Here is a 26,407-nt window from a genome sequence, read left to right on the forward strand (position 1 = left end):
GCTTATCAAACGCTTGTTTGCAATCCTCACTAAACTCGAACTCAATATCTTTCTGCAGTAGTCTGGATAAGGGTAGTGCTACCTTACTAAAGTCCTTAATGAATCTCCGGTAAAAACCTGCATGGCCAAAGAACGAACAGACTTCCCTCACAGAGGAGGGGTAAGGTAAACTAGAAATAACATCCACCTTTGCTGGATCTACAGAAATGCCAGTATTAGACACAACATGTCCTAGTACAATCCCTTGTTTTACCATAAAGTGACATTTTTTAAAATTCAGTACAAGGTTTGTACTGACACATCTATCTAATACTCTAGATAAACTATCCAAGCAAAGGCTAAATAAATCACCATAAATGCTAAAATCATCCATAAAAACCTCCATACACTTCTTAATAAGGTCAGAGAAAAGACTCATCATGCACCTTTGGAAAGTAGCTGGTGCATTGCCCAAGCCAAAGGGCATTCTCTTATAAGCATAATTGCCAAAAGGACATGTAAAAGTAGTTTTTTCCTGATCTTCAGGAGCTATATGGATTTGAAAATAGCCTGTATAACCATCTAAAAAGCAGTAATGGAATTTACCTGACAGGCGATCAAACATCTGATCAATGAATGGTAGGGGGTAATGATCCTTGCGAGTGGCTTGGTTGAGACGCCTATAGTCAATGCAAACTCTCCATGAATTCTGCACTCTAGTTGTCAGAAGCTCTCCATGCTCATTTCTTACTGTTGTGATTCCAGACTTCTTGGGCACCACTTGTACTGGACTGACCCATTCGCTATCTGAGATGGGATAAATGATATCTGCTTCAAGTAGCCTGGTCACTTCTTTCTTGACAACTTCTAAGATGGTGGGATTCAGTCTTCTCTGAGGTTGACAGACAGGCTTTTCTCCCTCTTCTAGGAATATTCGATGCTCACAAACTTGAGGGTTGATGCCTACTATATCCGCCAGGCTCCATCCAATTGCTTTCTTGTGTTTCCTCAGCACACTGAGTAGCTGTTCTTCTTGTTGGGAAGTGAGTTCCCTTGCAATAATAACTGGAAACCTCTACTTGTCCTCAAGGTAAGCATATTTGAGGTATGGAAGGAGGGGCTTTAATTCTAATTTCTACTCATGGCTAGGCTCTGGATCATCCGGAGCTGGTGATAATGGCAAAGTGCCCTCATTGTCCTCTGAAAGTGTCCCTACACTTGGACCTTGTCCTGTGTACTTCTCTTCTAATTCCTCCTGGTGAACTTCAGCCACGGTTTCATCTATGATGTCACACTGAGAGACAGAATGATCATCCGGAGGGTGCTTCATAGCTCCATTTAAACTGAATTTTACTAGTCTGCCATCTATTTCAAAAGAATAAGTTCCAGAAAATGCGTCTAGCTTGAACTTTGAAGTCTTCAGGAATGGTCTTCCAAGCAGGATTGATGATGGCCTTCCTGAGTCATTAGGGGGCATTTCCAAGATATAGAAGTCAATGGAAAATGTAAGCCCCTTAATGCTCACTAATACATCTTCAGCAATTCCAACCACTGTAATAATGCTTTTATCTGCTAACACAAAACGAGCTGCCGGCCTTTTTAAGGGAGGGAGCCTCAAAGTATCATATATAGACAAAGGCATTATACTAACACATGCTCCTAAATCACACATGCAGTCAGAAAATATCACACCACCAATAGTACAATTAACCATGCATGGACCTGGATCACTACACTTTTCAGGTATACCTCCCATTAAAGCAGATATAGAACTACCTAAAGGAATAGTTTCAAATTCATTAATTTTGTCTTTATGTATACATAAATATTTTAGAAACTTTGCGTTTTTAGGTACCTGCTGAATAACATAAAAAAGGGGAACAGTTACCTCAACCTTTTTGAATATTTCTACCATTTTGGGATTAAGTTCCATCTGCTTCCTGGGCTTCCTTGTGATTTGGGGAAATGGAATAGGAAGGGCGTTTTCTGCAGCGTCTGTATCCTTTGGTGCTTTTTTCTGTGGTTGAGCTTCTTCTTCTTCAACCATGTCTTGTATGTCCTCTTCCTCTTCAGCATCCTCTACTTCCACCACCTCTTCAGTTGAGGCGTGTTCTGATGGGATTGGCTCCTCCTGATTCCTTTCTTGCAGTGTGGTTCCGGACCTTAGGGTGATGGCATTGATGCCACCCTTTGGATTGGGTAAGGGTTGAGAAGGAATTGCACTGGAGCTTGCATGTTGAATGTTTGAAGTATTGGATGATCCCAGCTGAGATATGAGAGCTTGTATAGCGGATGTTAGACTGTTAAGTGAACTCTCCACGTTCTTTTGTCCTTGCGCAAGGGATTGAAACACCTCGTCACTCGGAGAGGAATTAGATTGAGTGATCTGTGGAATTTGTTGTTGGTTGTGCTGTGCTCCTTGGGATTGCCTCAGGTGAGGTGCTCTGTAAGGCTGGTTCTGGTTCTGCTGCCTGTTGTTGTTATTATTCCACCTCTGATTTCCTTGATTGTCTCTGCCTCCTCTGTTATTGTTGTCCCTCCAACTCTGGTTAGAATTATCTCTCCAACCTTGGTTGGAATTGTCTTGTCATCCATGGTTGTAGCTGCCACCTTGATTGTATCCTTGGTTGGGGCGTTCATAGAAGTTATGAGTAGCTGCCACAGTGTTGTCTTCCTGCTGGAGCTGCGGACATTCATCAGTATAATGGCTATAATCAGCACAGATCCTGCACACTCTCTGTGGGATTAACTGTTGGCTCTGCTGTGCTTGTTGTTGACTCAACTGCATCTGCTTCAGTAAGTTGGTTATTTCACATATACTCTGAGTCAGAGCAGTAGTCTCCTTGCTAGAAGATACCTCTGCAATAGCTTTTGACCGGCTTTATTTCTGCCTGTGATTCCGAGTAGATTCAGCTAAGTTGCTGATCAATTGCCATGCCTCATCAGTGGTCTTGTACTTTTTCATAGACCCATTGCTAGCACTTTCCAATGTGGTCTTATCTTGAGGCCTCATGCCTTGTGTGACATAGCCGAGCAACACTATCTTGTCAATCATATGGTAGGGACATGCTTCCAGAAGATTTTTGAAGCGCTCCCAGTATTCATAGAGAGTTTCGGATTCATCCTGAACAATCATGGAAATGTCTTTCCTCAGTTTATCAGTAACTTCAGCTGGAAAGAATTTTTCCAAAAATTCTCTTCTAAGCATATCCCAGTCAGAAACAGTTGCTGGGGGTTGAGTGTAGTACCACTCTCTCACCTTTCCCTCAAGAGAGAATGGGAAGGCTTTTAACAGAATAGAAGTTTCATCTGCACCATCACGCCTGACAGTAGAACAGGTTGCTTGGAAATCCCTAAGGTGCTTGATAGGCTCTTGAGCAGGTAAGCCATGAAACTTAGGCATCAAGTTGAGTAGTGCAGTCTTTATTTCAAAATCTGTAGCCACCGCTGGGTGATGCGCTTGAAACGGTTGCATTGTAAAATCAGGGGCTCCAGCCTCCTGGATGGTAACTCTCCTAGGTGCTGCCATGTCACCTGCACGTAAATCAATCGAATCAGTAGAAAGGGAGCTTGTTTCTTCCTTACGTGACATTTCAGATTCGCCCTTGGGGAGGACTAACCGACGCCAAGCTTGCTTTATACGTGAAATAGTTCTTTCAATCTCAGGATCAAATACTGGCAAGCTTGGATCAGGAAGTGAACGCGTCATTTAATGAAAGAAATATGCAGCTCATAGTAGCAAAAAAAATAAAATAAAATACAAATAAATAAATTCCAATCAATAACTTAGCACTCTATTGCAACTCCCTGGCAACGGCGCCAAAAATTGACATGGCGGAAATTGGCGGATTAAGAAATTGATGTAAGAAGAACATTGCAAGTATAGTCCTTAACCAACAAAAATCCTCTTATCAATTTAGAAGGGTTGTCACAAAATTAGAATTAAAATACTGGGAGTATGAATCCCAGGTCGTCTCCCAATGAGTTGCAGAGAGATGTGCTATTTTATTAATCAGATGTTTTCCAAAAGGATTTGAGTTTGATAGTCAGGAAATTAAATCAGGGAATTTAAGTAATTTAAATAAAAACCTTGACCGGGATTAGATTAGTCGGAAGTGCTATCCTTGTTGGAGTTCTCCCAAGATCAATTGATAATCGAAGGTTGTTCTGCTCAGTTATCCCTTACCAGATAAAGGAAAGTTAAGCAAGTTGGAAGTCAGTTTCTATTCACAAGTTCTAATCCTCTCCCTTGGGAAGGACTAGTGTCACTGACTAGAGGGCGACCCAACGATAAACCCAATTATAATTTTACTCTTGTGCATTCCAACTCAAGGTCTTCCTTTCAATCAACTCCCAATCAAGTTATGGAACTACTCGCTCATTATGATTGTAAACTTCACAAAATAAGAAAGGGAAATAAAGAAAGACATGATAAATAATAATCAAAAGGATCAATTACAAATAAAAATAGTTCTTGTATTAATAAATTCTAAAAATAATCCAATAATAACTCTGAATAAATTAAGGATATGAAAGAGTAAGTGACAAGTAAGGAAACAAACTAGAATGATGAAGTCTTGGCGGAGGTAATAACTCTTCTCAATATCCCAATCCAAAAAAAGCAATCAAAATCAAAATACTAAGAACTATGAATCTGTAGAGAGAAAACCTAGAGGAGGAGTAAAATCAGATCTAAAACTAGAATTATGCGGAATGAATGTCGTCCTTCATCTCTGCATGTTCCCTGGCTCTAATATGCTTTTCTGGGCCGAAAACTGGGTCAAAACAGGGCCCAAAATTGCCCCTAGCGAATTCTGCAGATTCTGCAGATCGCGCACTCACGCGATCGCGTCATCCATGCATTCGCGTCATCCAGCGTTTTGCCTTGCCACGCGTGCACGTCGTCCACGCATTTGCGTCACTTGTGCAGTTTCCAATCCATGCGTTTGCGTTAGGCACGCGATCGCGTCACTGCAATTTCCTTTATTTCGTGCGGTCGCGTGAGCCATGCGCCCGCGTCACTTCTCGCTGGTCATCTCCTTAATTTCTTGTGTTCCTTCCATTTTCGCAAGCCTCCTTTCCAATCCCCAAGTCATTCATGCCTTATAAAGCCTGAAACACTTAACACACGGATCACGGCATCGAATAGAATAAAGGAGAATTAAAATACATAATTAAAAGTCTCTAGGAAGCAAGTTTTCAACCATGGAGTAATTTTTAGGAAGGAATTGTAAATACATGCTAATCATATGAATAAGTGGGTAAAGATTTGATAAAACCACACAATTAAACACAATATAGACCATAAAATAATGGTTTATCAATTACCTACCATGGAGCAGTGAAACTTGTAGCTGTCATTCACCGAAAAAATAAAATACAGATCCAAAGTAAAATTTATTGTTAGAAAAGAGAAAGACATTAAACACCAGACTTTTCTATCACCACAATTATTGCAAAATACAAAAATATTTATAAGTTAATCCAATTATGATGACATCTTATGCAGCTTATGAGCCATCCTCAGATTTGGATCTTTTAGTGCCCTTTTGCAAATGCAACCTGAATCAACATTAGTTTTTCTCATTAATAAGACATGTTTAAATATAAATTTTATCTCACTTTTAAAATAACTAAAATGGTTATTTTGTCAACCTTATCATCTTCATAATGATGTAACAATATGGAAGGAGAACACTCCATTGATAAAAAGGCATTCATTCCACCTAATTGGTATCATAATAGTAAAATGAAGAACTGCCAATGACTTCTATTTCATTTACAACTCAAAATGTGACTACATTAATACATATCCATTTATGATAAAGAAACAAAGCAGTTATAAGTCATAGATAAAACACCACATGTTAACATATATGCACAGCATAAATCCTACAGTAAACAAAATACCTTTATCATTATATATATACCTACATGTAACCCTATAAAGGGAAATTCTCTTATTTGGTGTCTAACTTTTATATTTTGAAAAATATCACACTTTTAAAAACTATCCCAACTTCTCTTTTTAATACTAAGTTTCTGTTTTAATAAGCTACATATTTTATTTTTAAAAAATTAGAAATGCAAATTAACAAAAAAAAAATACCTTACAGCATGTTTCAATATTTTTATGATAATACTACTCAATTAAAGATCTAAAAGGTTAAAAATCTTCATATTCTTTATGGCAGTAAAAAAAAGCATAAAAATATTCATGTTTAGTGATTTCGAAAAGAGCAAATTTAGATGTAAAACACTTAACATCAAATAAGTAACCACCAAAAAATACAGAAAATAATACAAAAAATGACTAATATGACCAACAAACTTTTCCAATACATGGCATTCTATATCCAAAACCTCTTCAAAATAGGATTTTCACTTTATCTGAATTTAGAATCTAGCTCAAAACATACAAAAAGGTTTTATGTTAGTATTTGGTAACTTTCAACCCAACCCTTCCCTTTTATGTTATTCTAAAAAACATAGAACTTTTTCCTTGCTAATCAAATAAGTAATATATAAACAAAATTTTATAAAAGTAATGGATATAGTGTGTAAACTTTGAAAATTTGTGCAATAATAACTTACTTCTCCTTTGCTGCAAGATTATTTCTTCTTCTTTGCTTCTGATTCTCTTTTGGTCACTAAAACAATCACAAAGATTTAAACTTGGAATTAATAATTTAATTATACCATAAAACCCTAAACTTCAGAAGATGAAAAATCAATAAATCATAGGAGCTGATTTCACTTGTTTTTTTTTATCATCACTTAAACTTAACTGTGAACACACTGTTAAGTTAAACACTAATGTTATTTTGTCATTTTTCTTTTCCTTAATAATATACTGTGTAAACTTTCTTATTTCTATTGTTTGACAATAAGTTGCAAGCTTCAAAAAAAGAGTAAACAATGTCAGGAAGACGAAGCTACTCCCATCAAACATTCATTTACTAAACTTTAGTATAATAATTCACAGCATCGCCATCTTCATTTTAGTACAGCACAATCAAATAGACAAATCACAAACGTTTCATTATTCACTAACATTGAAAATATATTTAATCAAACTAGAGATCCCCACACTCAACCCTACATAAATACACACAGAAGACACAAAAGCAAATTTAAAGGGGAAAATGTTCTTTTTCTTTTTCTGCTTTTCTTCTCCCAATCAAACAGCAACCAAAAATAATAGTGAATCTAAAATCTACCATATCAACAAAACACATTTATGATTCAAAACAAACCATCCACCAAAACCTAAAACCAATTCACATCAAATACCAATCCAGAAACAATTTAACCAAACTTGAAGCCACCTATCACGACCTCATACGAATCGTCATCGACCTTCAAACCTCATTCCCTGCTCTGTGAACCCGACCCCAACCTTCAGCCAAAATAGAAGGATATTAGAAAAATAATTACATAAAGTATTTTTGTTTTGAAATAAATAAAAATTACTTCTGCCTCACCGTCGATAGCACCTTCAACGGCAGGATCTCTACCACCATTATTCTCTTTTTTCTTAGATAGTGAATATCCTCTGGTTAGCTTTCCAGCATCATTATCTTGCTGCTGAGCTATTGCGTCTTCACTGACAGTAGCAACACTGTATCAAACCTAAACCCCAAATCTACCAATCAATCAATATAAGCGAATCAAATATTACCTTCTTGAACTTCTTCACTGGTCGTAGGAGGGTCCTTCTGCAAATCTTTGAGCTCCTTCAAGATACTCTCCGACACCATACCTGAATATTACATACATTAATGCAATAGATCGAGAATCATTCAAGCTCTTAAACTGAATCTGAGATCCATTTTGAGTTCATTAACCGTGCCAAAGAAACACTTTTCAGTTTCATTGATTTTGCATAAACACAATGATTTGTGTAACTATTCTAACTCATAAAAAAATTACCTCTGCAACACCACCAATGACATCCATCCATGCTGAGTAACTGCGAAGGGATCGAGCTTCGGTTTTCGCAAACAGATGAAAAGTCTCTACCGACAGTTCCTTTGTTTGCATTGCAAGCAAAGTTTCTATGTTTGCTCCGATGACGGTGCAGAGCTTCGGTACCGGCAGGCGGAGAGATGGATGGAGAGAGATCTGATGAGGGAGGAGAATAGGTTTTCAAATTTTGAAATATAGTGGCTGCTAAAAAATGTTCAGTTTGGGGTTTTGTCACTCTATTTATATGTACACAATATAGTTTTAAATTTGACATCTAAACAATATTTATTTACTTTGATGCCCCTATCCTTTTACTGCACCACGTTTCAATTATAGAGATTGGACACTTGTCAAGTAATGAACCATGTACTGTTCTTCTATTATATATAAAGAGATTAGCTCTAGCCGAATAGTAGCAAGCCAAAGTAGCCCTATTCGTTGGGGTGGCTTAATGGCCTGGAAAAGCAAGAACAGTTGTAAACCCTATAAAATTAACGAATAATTAGTCAATAAATTAATTTTTAATAAAAGAAATTAGAAATATGAAATTTTTAGTTTAATGACATAGAACTAATTAAAACAAGAATTTTGATACTAATTTTAAGGAATTTGGCCCAAGATTGGGCTGAACGGGCCAAACCAGGAAAAATAGGCCCGTATTGGGCCTAAGGCCCAACCCCAATTCAGCATTCCTTCCTTGTCCATTCACCACACACGTTCAAAACACACAAGGGGGAAGAAGTAGATGAGACTCATCAGCCATAGAACAGGCATACATAATATGCTTATGTTTGAATTGCTTGCTTTTGCATTAATTGAGAATGCCTATATGAATTTAATATGCCTAATTGTTATACTTGCTACCTGTATTACTTGTATTCTAATTGTGTTTGCCATTGTCTGCTTGTTTGTCTATGTGGCTCCACCAGAGATGGAGAATTTGTAGGAAAGTGGATGATGGATGATGGAGGGTTAGAATAGAGTTTGGTTAAGTTTAGGAACCTTAGAGAACCACCCTTGTTTATGGTTTTCTGTTTTAAATCTTTAAGTTTTATAATATGAGTGTCAGAGTTCTAGGATTGCCTCTGGCTTTCTCAGGACCTTATATCTTATGTATGCGGCACCATTACCATATTGAAAACCTCCGGTTCTTATTCCATATGATATTTGTGTTTTTCAGATGCAGATCGAGAGGCACCTCACTAGGCGTCTGGAGTTCTTACAGTGAAGTGGGTCTTTTGGGACATTATTTAGGTATATGCTCATGTATAGAACTCTCTTATAGACTTGATATACTTTTGTACCTCATAGATGTTTATGGAGCACTAGGGTTTCTTTTGTGTATTTGAGGTTTTGGATTTTATATGTATGTATGTAAATATTCTCCGGCCAGCCTTAGCTTTATAGGCTGAGTTCAGAGCTTGAATATTTTGTAATCTTGACTCTCTACTCTTCTTGTATATATATGTTTATGTACCTAAGCTTTCTTCGTACGCAAGTAAACAGTATTCCTGAGCGTTGCGCTTTTAATTTTATGATTTTTCTTTACCTATCCTTCAAGACTCCTCGTATATTACATTCTTTCAATTATTATACATGTATATTTTATTTTAGAGGTCGTAATACCACACCACCTCTGTTTTAAGACTTAAGCGTAAAGTTATGTGTAGTAGGGCATTGCAACAGTTAGAGTCTATTACGCATAAAAGTGTCTGTCAAGTAGTGCAAGTTGTGTAGGGATGGTGAAACAATTCAATAAACTAGTAAAACCTAACTTAATGTGAAACACACATATCACACCACACAACATAGTTGTTAGAACTGAACCGGTGATCAAACGATCAAGCTATTGGTTCATTAGTTTATTGATTCAACCTATAAATTACTGGTTGAACCGATAAAACCGGTCTCAGATAAATAAAAAATATAAAATAATCAAAAACTTAAAACTAAAATTTAAAATACATATCTTCACTAACATTTTATAAATAATTAAGTCTCAAATTCTAAAAATAACTAATATAAAAAATATAAAATTTGTCAGTATTACTACAATAGTATTTTAATTTGACACAATAAGAGTAACAATTAATTCACAAAGCCTATCATCTAACTATAATATAAGTATATTTTAACACTAGTGGTGCACGAAATTGTGATCACACTTTTCACAACTCCGCACAACTAACCAGCAAGTGCACTGGGTAGTCCAAGTAATACCTTACGTGAGTAAGGGTCGATCCCACGGAGATTGTTGGCTTGAAGCAAGCTATGGTTATCTTGTAAATCTTAGTCAGGAGATTAATGATAAAAATGATTTTATTTATGAAAAGTAAATAACATGAAATAAATGGTACTTGTGATTCAGTAGTGAGGAACAGGTTGAGGTTCTGGAGATGCTCTGTCGTCTGAATCTCTGCTTTCCTACTGCCTTCATCTCCAAACATGCATGGCTTCCTTCAATGGCAAGCTGTATGATCCTCTCAGATGAAAAATACAAGGTGCGATGTCTGCATGGCTAATCAACTGTCGGATTTCTCGTCTCGGATGAAAAATACCAGGTACAGCTACCGCACGGCTAATCATCTGTCAGTTCTCACTAGTGTCGGAATAAGATCTCTCTATCCTTTTGCACACTATCACTGCGCCCAACATTCGCGAGTTTGAAGCTTATCACAGTCATCCCTTCCCAGATCCTACTCAGAATACCACAGACAAGGTTTAGACTTTTCGGATCCCAGGAATGCTGCCAATTGGTTCTAGCCTATACAACAAAGGTTCTAATCTCACGGACTCGGTCAGTGGATCAGAGACCCAAGAGATACGCACTCAAGCTGTCGCCCAATGACTACGTTAAGCTCAGATAGAACAGGAGTGGTTGTCAGGCATGCGTTCATAGATTTGAGAATAATGATGAGTGTCACGGATCATCATATTCCCTATATTGAAGTACGAATGAGTATCTTAGAATAGAATCAAACGTGATTGAATAGAAAATAGTAGTAATTGCATTAATCCATTGAAACACAACAGAGCTCCTTACCCCCACATATGGGGTTTAGAGACTCAGGCTGTAGAAGATACAATGTGAAATGTAAAATGTCATGAGTTACAAAATGAATCTCTAAAAGTAGTTTTTATACTAAACTAGTAACTTAGGTTTACAGAAAATGAGTAACTAAGTGCAGATAGTGCAGAAATCCACTTCCGGAGCCCACTTGGTGTGTGCTAGGGATTAGCATTGAAGCTTTCACGTGCATAGGCCATTCTTGGAGTTAAACGCCAGCTTGGGTGCCAGTTTGGGCGTTTAACTCCAGTTGTGGTGCCAGTTCTGGCGTTTTACGCCAGAAAAGGGTCTTTGGCTGGCGTTTAACGCCAGTTTGGGCCATCAAATCTCGGGAAAAGTATGGACTATTATATATTGATGGAAAGCGCAAGATGTCTACTTTCAACGCAATTAAGATAACGCCAATTGGGATTTTGTAGCTCCAAAAAATCCACTTCGAGTGCAAGAGGGTCAGAATCCAACAGCATCTGCAGTCCTTTCTCAGCCTCTGAATCAGATTTTTGCTCAGGTCCCTCAATTTCAGCCAGAATATACCTGAAATTACAGAAAAATACACAAACTCATAGTAAAGTCCAGAAATGTGAATTTTGCATAAAAACTAATAAAAATATAATAAAAAGTAACTGAAACATACTAAAAACTATGTAAAAACAATGCCAAAAAGGGTATAAATTATCCGCTCATCACAACACCAAACTTAAATTGTTGCTTGTCCCCAAGAAACTAAAAACAAAATAGGATAAAAAGAAGATAATATACAATAAATTTCAAAAATATCAATGAAGATTAGTTTCAATTAGATGAGCGGGACTAGTAGCTTTTTGCTTCTGAATAGTTTTGGCATCTCACTTTATCCTCTGAAGTTCAGAATGATTGGCATCCATAGGAACTCAGAATTTAGATAGTGCTATTGATTCTCCTAGTTCAGTATGTTGATTGTTGAACACAGTTACTTTATGAGTCTTGGCTGTGGCCCTAAGCATTTTGTTTTCCAGTATTACCACCGAATACATAAATGCCACAGACACATAACTGGGTGAACCTTTTCAGATTGTGACTCAGCTTTGCTAGAGTCCCCAGTTAGAGGTGCCCAGAGTTCTTAAGCACACTCTTTTTGCTTTGGACCATGACTTTAACCTCTCAGTCTTAAGCTTTTCACTTGACACCTTCACGCCACAAGCACATGGTTAGGGACAGCTTGATTTAGCTGCTTAGGCCAGGATTTTATTCCTTTGGGCCCTCCTATCCATAAATGCTCAAAGCCTTGGATCCTTTTTACCCTTGCCTTTTTGTTTAAAGGGTTATTGGCTTTTTCTGCTTGCTCTTCTATTTTTTTTCTTTCTTTTCCTTTATTTTTTGCCAAATTTTTTTCGCAAGCTTTGTTTTTCACTGCTTTTTCTTGCTTCAAGAATCACTTTTATGATTTTTCAGATTATCAATAACATTTCTCTTTTTTCATTATTCTTTCAAGAGCCAACAATTTTAACATTCATAAACTTAACTATAAAAAATATGCACTGTTCAGGCATTCATTCAAAAAACAAAAAGTATTGCCACCACATCAAAATAATTAGACTAATTTCAAGATAAATTTCGAAATTATGCACTTCTTGTTCTTTTGCAAATAAAGACATTTTTCTTTTAAGAAAGGTGAGGGATTCATGGAATCATTCATAGCTTTAAGATATAGACACTAAACACTAATAATCATTGAATAAAGATAAGAACAAGATAGAAACTAAACATAAAATCAGACAAATAGCAATAAAAGAAAGGAAATTAAAGACATAAAAATAAATGACTCATAAAATAGGTCTCTAATAACAAACGTTATCACAAAGTTAGGACTCAACAACCTTTATTTTGAGAGATACTTGCTCCTTCAATCCATGGGACGTCTTGCTCTTCAAGGGGCAGCTTCTGGCGCTTTAGCTCCTGTATCTCATGCCCTTGTGATAAACCCCGATTTCGTGGTTTATTTTGTGCTTATTTTAAGGGATTTTATCACCTTTTTCCATATTTATTCAATGATATAGTATGGTTTTGTAACTCTCCCTTGAATTGTGCTTAAGTGTAAAAACATGCTTTTTAGGCCCTTAAATTGGTGATTTTTATTCACTTTAATTCCCTTCGATGCCTTGATGTGTTTGTTAAGTGATTTCAGGTTCATAAGGCAAGTATTGGATGGAAGAAATGAAGAGAAAAGTATACAAAGTGGAGAATGCATGAAGAAACAAAGATTGGGAATGCATCAACGGGCGCGCACGCGTACAAGGCACGCATGCACAGAAGTGATTTCACATAAGGACGCGCACGCGTACATGCCGCATACGCGCGGATGAAGAAATAGCCAATCGATGCGCACGCGCACATGGCGCATATGCGCCAATACTAGCACGTGACCCACTTAAAGGCAAAACGCTGGGGGCGATTTCTAAGCTGGCCAGGCCCAAATCCAACTTGTTTCTGAGTGTATTTCATGCAGAATTGAAGTCCAAGCAAGGGGGAGCAATTAGTTAGTCAACATGAGCCTTTAGTTAGTTTTCTAGAGAGAGAAGCTCCCCCTTCTCTCTAGAATTAGATTATGACTAGGTTAAATTGTTATAGATCCATGTTTAATTCCTTGCTTTCATCTTGCTTCTTTTATAATTTCTCATGTCTATGTCTTGATCTCTTTAGTTGTAATGTTAATTTCTCATTTGTCTTCCTTTGTGATGATGAACTCATGTTGGATTTGGTTTACAATTAATGCAATTTGATGTTGATATTTCTTTCATGTTGATCTTGCTTGCTATTATTAAGTTCTTGCTTATGATAGTTATGGTTCTCCTTAATTTTAGCATTTTGTGATGTTTACTTTTATTGCACATTAGGTGTTTGATGTAATACTTCCTACAGTTTTTGAGTAGCTCTCTTGACCCTTGGCCTAGGTTAAGGGGATTGAGTGATCTTGAGTCTTTGGGTTTCATTGAATTGGTAATTCTAGAACCCTTGGGGATCGATTTGATAACCATTGACTCTAGCCTACTACTAAGTTAATTAGTAGCTAGGTTGGGACTTATGGATTAATGTTGATCAAGCCATTTGACGTACTCCAAGCCTAGGAATAGACATTACGTGCTTAAGGCTTTAGTGAGTAGACCTAATGAGCTCGGTTCCGCATGATTATCAATATTTGAATTATTGACAAGGATAGTGATCTCGATTACCTAAGTCTTAGCCAAGAGTCCTTTATCTTGCTTTCTTTAATTGCTTGTTTGATTTATGCGTCTTGCTCATTTATTTTATTGCCCCTTTTATCAACCAAACCCCCTTTTACCCCTTGCATTCTCATAGCTAATAATTGACCACTTCATTGCTATCCTCGTGAGACGACCCGGAGTCTAAATACTTCGGTTAATTCTTATTTGGGGTTTGTACTTGTGACAAAATCATAAATTTTTGATTGGGAGGATTGTTTGTTGGTGTAGGACTATGCTTACAATGAGAATTCATTCATTTTATGTGAAATTCTATACCGACACGACAATCATCTCGCTATCAAAATGGCGCCGTTGCCGGGGATAGCAATGGTGCTATATTATTAGCTATTGTATATATTGTGAATAGCTTGATTTTTGTTTTGTTTGTTGACTTTTGCTAGTTATAGGACTCTATTTCCTTTGTTTCTTGTTAGTTTTATTTTTGTCTTCTCTTTCACTATGAATTCTCATCACTTTGGCTATGAGTGTAGTTCAAACTATGTTGTAGGAAATGGAAGCTTCAATGAGGATGTGCATCAAGGATTTGAAAATCAAGGGTGGGAAGAACCCCAAGCTCGAGAACAACCTTCTTGGCAACAACCCCCTCTGAACTCATATGGGTATAATCCTGGTCCTAATGCATACCAATCCAATGTGTGTGATGACCCTTATTGTGATTGTCAACCACAACCACCACATGCATATAAACCCCTCCGTAACATAATTTTGAACTACCTTACTCACAAGCCTACTACCACCATTTACCTCCATATGACCCCAACCCATACCCACCATACCAACCACCATATGAACCGCATTTAGGACCACCACCTTTCCAACACTAATACTCCCATGAACCACAAGGTCCATACACACCACCTCAAGAATTGCACCAATATGAACCACCTTCCGATTATAACAACCTTCCCTCAAATAATGAACTTTCTCTTCCACCATCACCTCCCGATGAAGCCCCCATGTTGGAATTGAGAGATCTTGAATCTCATATCTTAAGGTGACAAGAGGAGAATGAAAGAGTTTGCGGAGTTAAGAGCAAAAATGGCTATCATGGTAGAAGCCATTGGCAACATGGTCTCATCCCGCCTAAGCCTATGCGATCAAGGCGCTCCCATTGTTGAATGTGGAGAAGTAACCAAAGAGCTTGGCGAGGGAGTGAACTTGAAGCTCCATGGAGAGGAGGAGGAATTAAAACAAGAGGTACAACAAGAGGAGGATGTAGAAATTAGTGAACAAAAAGAATTAGTGGTTGGATGTTTAGGATATGTTGAGCACATAAAGGAGTCTCAAGTTGAAGAGCCCCCTTCCACGAAGTTTGGAAGGGATGTTAAAGAGGAGAGTGATGTTGAGGAAGTGGATAGAAAGTCGAAGGAAATTGATCCAGAAGTGGATTCCATCATTAGTGATTTTTTGTCCACATTGATCAATCCCCTTGATGAGCTTGTTGAGCCTTCTTCCAGTGAATTAGAAAGCAATGTTGAGAAGGACGTGAAACTTCCAAGGCATATTGTAAATGAAGAATCGGAAGAAGAGTCCCAAGCAACAAGCCCTCCTATTTATGATGATTCTGAATCAACATATGATCCTTTTGAGCTTGATAAGTCCTTTCCTACTGTGCTTGGAATTGATGACGAGGTAGACTTCACTAAATCTCCTGTCTACGATGAGAGTGATGGGGAAGAAATAGAAGAAATTGGTGAAGAAGAGTGTAAACTTGAAAAAGCTTGGCGAGAGGTAAAGCTCGAAGAACCCTGCCAAGTGGTGGAAAACTCTAGAAAAAGATGGACGGAAGTGGAGCGTGCTTTATCAAGATCATTCGGAACTCCTCCACCTATACTGTCATCTAATCCTTTATTTGAGTGGGTAAAACTTCTAACTCTCAGCTTTATTACGCCACTTGAATATGGTTTGCTTGAGACAGATGGCCAACTTAGGGCGCTTTGCAGAATTAAGTGAAAAAGGAGGATGTTTAGTGGTTGGCGTTGTAAATCTAGACTCATTATGGTTGGAAGCTCAAAATTGAAGAGTATGGATTGGTGTAATGCTCAATGAAATGGGTCTAGGAGGATAGTCTGGTGCTTCTATGAGAATTCTGCTTTCTTGTCACCCGGACGGAATCAAGGCAATCAACTAGAAGATGGGTGCGAAGATAAGATATGGGATCCTGGATCACACCATGGAAACCAACTTTGGGAGCTCATATCTTGGAGAGAACCTCACCAAAGCTTGGTGAAAATGGTTGGAACTTCTGACAACCGATTAAAGGACAAGCACTCTTGGAGGTTCAAGGATGAATACAGGCATAAACCACCTTGACAAGGAACCTTCCAAATGTCCAACTTAAGGACTTAAACCAAAAGTACTTGGTGGGAGACACCCCACCATGGTAAACTCTTTCCATTCTCTTATAGATATATTGAATGAATGAATTGGGTTCTATTGTAGATAGCTCATTTACTTCTTAGTATATTTTGCTTTGCTTGCTAAGGTGTTTATAGATTCTAGGCCCTAATTAGGGATGTTTCTTTGAATTTGAGTTTTTGCTTGGATTGCAAGTTTCCTCAATTTGTTTGAAAAAAATTTCCGAAAATTCAAAAATATGTTTAAATTTTGCATCTTAGCTAGTTTTAGATTCTTAGAGAAAATTGGGAGGATTTTGAAAAAAAAAAAAAAGAGAAAGAAAGAAGAGAGAGGCCACGCGCAAGAGCACTGTGCGTGTGCGCGTGGTTGCGCATTTAAACTTTCTGGGCCAAGGACCAAAGAGTTGTGCCACTTTTGGGCCAACTCTGTGCCTTAACCCACGCGGACGTACACTGTACGCATCCGCGTCCTTTATGCGTCGCCCTACCCATGCGTAGGTGCACCTGGCGCCTTCGCGCCCTATCATCATTCAACTCATCCATGCGCAAGCGCACAGTGTGCGCGCGTTGATGCGATTTTCCATCACCCAGGCCAAAAGACCCGAGAGTTATGCCAACTTCGGGCCCCTTTTGTGCCTCTGGCCCAGCTCACCCACGCGGACGCACGCTGTACGCGTCCGCGCCCATTCCAAATTTTCCCATCTACGCGCTGCGCATATGGCGCTTCCGCGCCAATTCTCTATTTCTCCCACCCACGCGGACGCGTACGGTGCGCACTCACGTGGATTCAAATTTCCACTTACCCCAGGGACGTGAAGCCCTAGCGCATTCGCGCAGCCTTCCACTTCCCCTCTCTAACGTCTCTCCCTCTTCTTTTCTCCCTAACCAGCGCTGCAACCACCTCCGGTGACACCATCGCCGCTGCCAGCTCCCTTATCTCTCTCCCTCCCTCTCTTTCTCACTCTCACTGCTTCGCCCCTGCCCTTTCTCACCCCATCCTCTGCTCTATCTCCTCTCATAGCACCTCAGCGCCGCCACAAGTACTGCCGCGACCTCCATTGTCACCGGCGCACATCCCGCTGTATCACAGACTGCCACCCTGCTCTGACCCGTTCACTCTTCTTCCTTTGCTCTCCATTCCTTACCTCTGTTCCTACCCCCTGCTTCCCAAGTTCCTCTTGTTCTCATTTTTCATTTTATTTTTGTTTGATTAATCTGGTTTAGCTTATTCTGTTTGGCTTGTTTATTTCAATTATTTTAGATAGTTTAGTTTAATTAGGTGGTTAGAGAATCTGGGCTGAATAGTGGATTTAGGCTTGTTTGAATTTATGCTGCTGTTTGGAATTGTTCTGTTTTATTGATTTGCTCTGTGCTCATTTGATCTGTTGGTGCGGCCTACTTGTGATTGATTATTGAATTTAATGAAAAGAATGCTGCTGCCTGGTTATTTGCTTTTGCTAAGTGCTGTTGGCTGAATTCTTGATTAAATTTGCACTTCATTGTTGGAATCAAATATGCTTATTTGCTTGAATTCATACTTCTTGCAAGTGGAACGACTATTGTCTTAGAATGACATTTACAATTTGAATTCAACGAATAGCATGTTGCCTAAATCTATTATCTCTGTTCATTGGGAATATTTGGTGCTGTACTTTAAGCCAGTATTTTTGTTCATTGTCCAAAGAAAGAATGGTATTTGTTGCTGGTTGATTTGGTCTAAATTGCTTTTTAATGTTTAGTTACTGAAGGATTGGCTTGTTTTTCTGGATTCATATGCATTCAAACATGATATTTTTGTGTTTCTTCTAGTTAATGAATTCATATGAAATCTGAATTGACTGTTTGAATTTGAGAAATGGCCAATTTACTGCTGAAATGCTGCCGGATTTTTCTAACCATATTTCATGAAATAACATTGTTTAATTGATGCAACAAACTTCTATTTGACAATTTCTGTGTCAATAGAATTTTGTTTGCTAAATAGTTTTGGAAACTCTTCAAGAACGTGTTTGCAAGTTTTGGTCATGCTTATTATATTCTTTGCTTGTTTACAATGTTGATTTACCTCTGTGCATTGAATAGTTTGAGTAAATTTTCAGATTGACCATAAACTTGGTTTTCATTTGAAATTGAGCCCCACTTGCTTGCTTTCACAAGGTTGATGATTTCCTCCACCTATGTGGCTAATGTGACTCATTTTCTCTATACCCAAATCACCTTTAGTCACATGGTGCATAAAATTTTCAACTCTTATCTCAACCTTGTGACCTTCATGCCTCATTGAAATTTGGTGTTTGAATTTCATTTATGTGCATTGTTCATTGAAGGTTTAATCTTACCAACACCAATTCATACAATTCGAGTGATCTTCATAATTGATTGATGACTTGTTTTTATAATTGGTTGCTTTTTGGCAATATTATATTTCATCATCAATGACTATATGCAATTCATGGTTGTGAGTATGCTTGCATCCATACTTTGTACACTTCTTTTAATTGAGCCGATAATTGTCATATCACTGATTTTTGAACTAATTTCTAACTCTAACTTGAGTAACTAACTGATTCTTTCCTTTTGTTTTGAACATAACTCCTTAATCATTCTTTTGAATATGGCGTTTCTTAGGCTCAATAAATAAGCATTGTGCAATTATGGTTTGAATTTTGAATTCTGTTACTTGCATTCCAAGAATTCTATTTTCTTCACTCACTTCATGAATATGTTTTATCTTGAGTGCTTTATATCTACTTGGCTAATCGCTTATATCATATCATAACTATTTTTCAGGATGTCAGACAAAGGAAAAGCTATAGCCACTACTTCAAAGAAGAGAAAGCGCTCTAAAGCCTCTACCCCTTCACCTTATGCAAACTATGCTAAGAATCCCCTGAATGAAGTGGACAAGGAGAATCAGCTACTCCCATCCACTGACCCAGTCAAATTCCCCAACCTCTACTGTGAGCTTCGCTTCCCTAAATTCCAGAAGACGAACCTGAACATTGAAAAGAAGTTGGTCCTTCCCAATGATGTGAGACGCGCCATAAACACCCGCATTTTGGAGTTGGGATTGGACTTTGTTGACAGAGATTTGGGGAGGATAAACACTTCATGGGTGAGGGAGTTCTACTGCAACTTCTTTCGTGCCACTCTTGATTCAGTCCAAGTACGGGTAGAGAGATTCTGATCACCGAGGCTGCTATTGGGGAGGCATTGCTTTGCCGACCTCGTACTGGTGACTCATGCACCTGTCAGCAGGCAGAGGTAGCTATCCACTGCATGACTTTTGATTATGAGGCACTGAAGCACGTGATTGCCACACCTGACGCCCTTTGGGTGATGGATTTTGGGAACAAGAAGCCCAAGGGGATAGGTTTCACTTATCTGTCGAGAGAAGCTAGGACTTGGCAGCATATATTCGCCTATTATGTCCTGCCCACCACTCACTTCTCAGAGATTCTGATGGATATGCTGGTTTTGATTAGGTGTGCGATGGAGAGGAATGAGGTAGACTTTCCCCGGCTGATTAGACAGAGTATGTGGCCCGCGCATATCCGTTGCCTCTTGCCATTTCCTACACTGGTCACCAGCATGATTGAGCTGGCTGATGTCCCGTGGGAGGTCGATGATGTGACACCACCACCTCCAGATGAGGACGACAAGGAGGTTACTATTCAATGGGGTGGGTGGGTGCACGAGAAGCCTCCACCCAGATGCCGTTCTCGAGCCAGAGTAGTGGAGGAGGCAGCTCAGCCCTCATCATCAGCAGCAACAGCAGCAGGACCCCCCTCTACTTCAGCAGCCGCAGCATCCTTACCACCACCACCTGCACCTGAGCCGACTTACCTGTTGGTACAGGGCCTATTTCGCTTCATGGAGCGTAGCGAGCATCGTATCATGCGATGTCTCGATCGCATAGACCAGGTGTTCGTATCACAGGGCATCGAGCTACCTCCACTCTCGGACTCTTCCGCCTTTGACGAGCAGGATCAAGAGGAGGAGCATACTGAGGAGCCGATTCAGAAAGAGGCACCACCAGAAACAGAGGCCACCACTGAGGTCCAGCAGCCTTCTGAGGATCTACAGCCTGAGCCACAGCCTGAGCCTGAGCCACAGCCCGACGTGATTGTTGACCCCCATCCCGAGCTTCAGCAGTAGCATCGAGGACGATGCTTCATCCTAAAGTGTGGGGAGGTCACCGTTCGTGACCGGTGTATTACATTTATGTGGTGAACTTTCAGACATCTATCTCTAGTTTCAGCTACTTTATTTTATTTCGCACTTTATCTTTGAGATCATTTTGGGATTACTGTATATATTTGTTATTGTGGATACCCTTATTTTGGTTGTTGCATACTTTTATTATATATATATATGTATATTGCATTTTGGCTTTTGATTGTGATTAGGAAAATATATTTTGGAATGTTAAAACCTAGTTGACCCTTTTTTGTATAAGAGATGTGTTTTGATTGAAAAAGGGGATAAAGTAGAGAAATTTTTTTAAAAATTTTCTAAATCACAACCTTGCATTAGAATAAGCTTAGTCAATATGATGAAATTTTCCAAGAATTCCATTTCTAGGGCACCACCCCAATTGGTTGAAATTTTTTTTTTAGAACTTGCTTGATTAATACACCTTGTGGATCATGTTTTGAGCAAAGAACACAAGCATGAGAGTTTTGAACCTAATTGTGTGGTTACATCATATAACCACTTATTTTCATTCTTGTGTGCATTATTCCCTTCCTATGATTGTAATCTTTGATTTGTTTGATTCTTTATGTCCCTTATTTTGTGTATACATGCATTTATATGATTGAGGCCATTGTTTCAAATAGCTCACTTACCCAAATAGCCTACCTTTTATCTTCCATTGTTAGCCAATTTTGAGCCTATGCTTAAACCATTTGTTCTTAATGTCAGCACATTACAAGCCTAAGTGAAAAACAATAAATGTCCTTAATTTGGATCTTTGATTAGCTTAGGCTAGTGAGTGTGTTCATTATTTGATTTTGGGAGAGTTGTAAATATTGGGAGGGAATAAAAAGGTATTTTTGTATTTTTGTTGAAAATTTTGGGAATTGAGTTCCTACTCATATATTAATCATATGTAAACCATATGCATTGATATCCTTGTATATATTTTAGCCAAAAAAAATCAAGTTTCTCTTGTTCTTTGAGCAGTTTGCAGAGCATGCTATTTTGATTCTGCTGCTTTTCTTTGAGTTGATTCATAGCTTCTTGCAGCTTGGTGACAGATGCTTCTAAGCGGGCCCAATATTCAAATTGAGGAATTTCTGGGAGGAGCTCATGCGCCCTCCTTTTTATGGAGTTGTCTTGAACTTGAGGTCCATTCATAATGTTTTTGGTGATTGGGCGTTCAACTGGGATATATTCATCCACGCCTATCTGTACCCTCGCATCTTTACATAACAGACTGATCAAGCTTGGGTAAGCCAATTTAGCATCAGTGGATTCTTTGTTTGCAAATATGTAAATTTCACCAGGAATCAGCTGATGTATCTCAACTTCTTTCCCCAGCATAATACACTGAATCATCACTGCTCTCTTGACATTGACTTCAGAACGGTTGCTGGTTGGGAGTATAGAACACCTAATGAAATCCAGCCAACCTCTAGCAACTGGTTTGAGATCTCCTTTCTTTAGCTGGTTTGGGACACCTTTTGTATTGGTAATCCACTCGGTTCTAGGGAGGCATATGTCCTCTAGAACTTGATCTAGCCTTTTATCTTTGGCCATTCTCCTATTAAAGGATTCTGGATCATTTTGTAGTTGAGGAAGCTTGAGAACTTCTCTCACCTTGTCAAAGTGGAAGTAAATAATCTTCCCTCTGACCATGGTCCAAAAGGAGTGGAAAGCAGTTCCCTCTAATCTTTGCTTATCCGTCATCCACAAATTTGCATAAAATTTCTGGATCATGTTTCTTCCAACATGTATCTCAGGATTAGCCAGGACTTCCCAACCCCTGTTTCGAATCTGTTCTTGGATCTCCGGGTATTTATCTTCTTTCAGATTGAACCTAACTTCCGGGATTACTGATCTTCTGCACACAATTTTGAACTAATGTTCTGCATGTTCTTTGGTGCAGAAATTCTCATGCATCCGAAATGGCTTTGGATTATTTTCTTTCTTACCTCTTGAAGTGGTTTGTCTTCCTTTGGGAGCCATGAGAATCATTTGTTTTAGCTCAGGGATCACGGAAAACACACCAAACTTAGAGATTTGCTTGTCCTCAAGCAAAAATAAAAAGAAAGAAGATGAATAGATAGAGAGAAGGATTTGAATGATGGGTGAAGAAGGGTGGCCGAATGTGCATTTAAAAGGGAGGGAGGGAATGTGTTTCGAATTATTTTTGAAAAAGATAAAATAGGAAGATATGATTGATAAAGGATATGATTTGTAAAATATGAAAGATTTGAAAAAGATATGAGGAAGTTAAATCTGAATTTTCGTTTATGCATCTAAGAAATAAAAGATAATATGAATGAATTAAAAAGATTTGAAAAGAAATTGGAAAGATAAATGAGTTTTCAAAAACGTTTTGATAAAGAATTGAAAAGAATTGAAAAAGAATTAAAAAGAGTTTATAAGATTATTAATTTTTGGGAATGGAAAAAAAATGTATGTTTGTATTATTTTGATGCAGAAAATTATTAATTAAAACATGAAAATTCGAAAAAAATTGAATTGGAGATGAAATTACCTCTCCCTTGTAGTTCTGGCATTAAACACCCAGAATGATAGCCATTCTGGCATTTAACGCCCATCTGTGGCCATTTTGGGCGTTTAACGCCCAGCCAGGTACCCTGGCTGGCGTTAAACGCCAGAAATCCTTCTTTACTGGACATTTTTCTGAACGCCCAGAATGTTGCCCATTCTGGCGTTTAACACCCAGAATGATACCTTTACTGGCGTTAAACGCCCAGAATGGTAGCCATTCTGGCGTTTAACGCCCAAATTGCCTCTTTACTGGCGTTTTAATGCCAGTGAGCTCTTTTTCTCTGTGATTCTTCTGCTTCATGTTCTGAACCTCCATTTTCCTGATTTATTCACAGAAATGTATTGACTAACATGAGCAACAAAATTAAATTGACTCATATAATTGTTATAAACATCTAATTTTTGATAATGGCTAGGTTGCCTTCCAGCAAGCGCTTCTTTACTGTCTTTAGCTGGACTTCGTTGAGCTTTTTAATTTAGTCTCAGTTTTGAGCATTCTTGCTCAACATTGCCTTCAAGATAATGTTTGATTCTCTGTCCATTAACAATGAACTTTTTGTCAGAATCAATATCTTGAAGCTCTACATAACCATATGGTGACACACTTGTAATCATATATGGTCCCCTCCACCGGGATTTCAATTTCCCAGGGAACAATCTGAGCCTAGAGTTAAACAGCAGGACCTTCTGTCCTGGCTCAAAGACTCTAGATGACAGCCTTTTGTCATGCCATCTTTTTGCTTTCTCTTTATAAATTTCAGCATTTTTGAAAGCATTGAGTCTGAACTCCTCCAGCTCAATCAACTGGAGTAATCTTTTCTCTTCAGCTACCTTAGCATCAAGGTTTAGGAACCTGGTCTCCCAGTAGGCCTTGTGTTCCAGTTCCACTGGCAGATGACATGCTTTTCCATACACAAGTTAGTATGGAGACGTCCCTATAGGAGTCTTGAATGCTGTCATGTATGCCCACAGAGCATCATCCAGGCTTCTTGCCCAATCCCTCCTACGGGTACTTACAGTCCATTCCAGGATTCATTTTAGTTCTCTATTTGAGACTTCATCCTGCCCATTTGTCTGTGGATGATATGAAGTTGCCACTTTATGGTTAATTCCATATCGGACCAGAGCAGAGTCAAGCTATTTATTGCAGAATTGAGTGCCTCCATTAATGATCAGTATCCTAGGGACACCGAACCTGTTGAAGATATACTTCTGGAGGAACTTCATCACTGTCTTAGTATCATTAGTGGGTGTTGCAATTGCCTCTACCCATTTAGATACATAGTCTACTGCAACCATAATATAAGTGTTTGAGTAAGATGGTGGGAAAGGCCCCATGAAGTCAATACTCCATACATCAAACAACTAAATCTCTAAGATTCATTGCTGAGGCATGGCATAACCGTGAGGCAGATTATCAGCTCTCTGGCAACTGTCACAGTTACGTACAAACTCTCGGGAGTCTCCATAGAGAGTATGCCAGTAGAACCCGCATTGGAGAACCTTTATGGCTGTTCGCTCACCTCTAAAATGTCCTCCTTATTGTGATCCATGGCAATGCCATAGGATCTTCTGTGCCTCTTCTCTAGGCACACATCTATGGATTACTCCGTCCGCACACCTCTTAAAGAGATATGGTTCATCCCACAGTAGTACTTTGCATCAGAAATCAATTTCTTTGTTTGCTGCTTACTGTACTCTCTGGGTATGAATCTCACAGCTTTATAGTTTGCAATGTCTGCAAACCATGGTACTTCCTGAATGGCAAAGAGTTACCCATTCGGAAAGGTTTCAGAGATCTCAGTAGGAGGAAGGGATGCTCCTGCTATTGGTTCTATTCGGGACAGGTGATCAGCTACTTGGTTCTCTGTCCCTTTTCTGTTTCTTATTTCTATATCAAACTCTTGCAGAAGCAACACCCATCTTTTGAGCCTGGGTTTTGAATCCTGCTTTGTGAGGAGATATTTTAGAGCAGCATGGTCAGTGTACACAATCACTTTTGATCCTACTAAATAAGATCTGAACTTGTCAATGGCATAAACCGCTGCAAGCAACTCCTTTTATGTGGTTGTGTAATTCTTCTGTGTGTCATTCAAAACATGGCTGGTATAGTAAATGACGTGCAGAAACTTGTTATGCCTCTGTCCCAATACTGCACCAATGGCATGGTCACTGGCATCACATATTAGTTCGAATGGTAATGCCCAGTCTGGTGCAGAAATGACTGGTGCTGTGACCAGCTTGGCTTTCAGAGTCTCAAACGCCTGTAGACACTCTGTGTCAAAGATAAATGGCATGTCAGTAGCTAGTAGATTGCTTAGAGGTTTTTTAATTTTTGAAAAATCCTTTATAAACCTCCTATAGAATCCTGCATGCCCCCAGAAAGCTCCTGATTGCCTTAACATTGGCAGGTGGTGATAATTTTTCAATTACCTCTACCTTAGCTTGATCCACCTCTATTCCCTTGTTTGAAATTTTGTGCCCAAGGACAATTCTTTCAGTCACCATAAAGTGACATTTCTCCCAGTTTAAAACCAGGTTAGTCTCTTGGCACCTTTTCAGAACAAGTGCTAGATGGTCAAGACAGGAGCTGAATGAGTCTCCAAATACTGAGAAGTCATCCATGAAGACTTCCAAAAATTTCTCTACCATATCAGAGAAAATAGAGAGCATGCACCTCTGAAAGGTTGCAGGTGCATTGCACAGACCAAATGGCATCCTTCTGTAAGCAAATACTCTAGATGGACATGTGAATGCTGTTTTCTCTTGGTCCTGAAGATCTACTGTAATTTGGTTGTAACCAAAATAGCCATCCAAAAAGCAGTAGTATTCATGACCTGCTAGTCTCTCTAGCATCTGGTCTATTAATGGTAAAGGAAAATAATCATTTCTGGTGCCTGTATTGAGTCTTCTATAGTCAATGCACATACGCCACCCTGTAACTGATCTTGTAGGAACCAGTTCATTCTTTTCATTATAAATCACTATCATGCCTCCCTTCTTGGGGACAACTTGGACAGGGCTCACCC

At 38.8% G+C, this 26,407-nt stretch overlaps 1 long non-coding RNA gene across 1 annotated transcript in view; it reads right to left on the reverse strand.

The window, feature by feature from the left end:
- LOC107628306 overlaps positions 1-8,164 on the reverse strand; it is a 15,624-nt gene extending 7,460 nt beyond the window's left edge. Inside the window, exons 1-4 of the long non-coding RNA XR_001617697.2 lie at positions 7,912-8,164; positions 7,661-7,741; positions 7,453-7,585; positions 6,574-6,629 (exon numbers count right to left, since the gene is read on the reverse strand). This is a non-coding gene — a long non-coding RNA (uncharacterized LOC107628306). The remainder of the gene's footprint in view (positions 1-6,573; positions 6,630-7,452; positions 7,586-7,660; positions 7,742-7,911) is intronic.

This window comes from Arachis ipaensis, chromosome B02 (genome assembly GCF_000816755.2).
Source record: "Arachis ipaensis cultivar K30076 chromosome B02, Araip1.1, whole genome shotgun sequence".
In the NCBI taxonomy this organism is placed as follows: domain Eukaryota; kingdom Viridiplantae; phylum Streptophyta; class Magnoliopsida; order Fabales; family Fabaceae; genus Arachis; species Arachis ipaensis.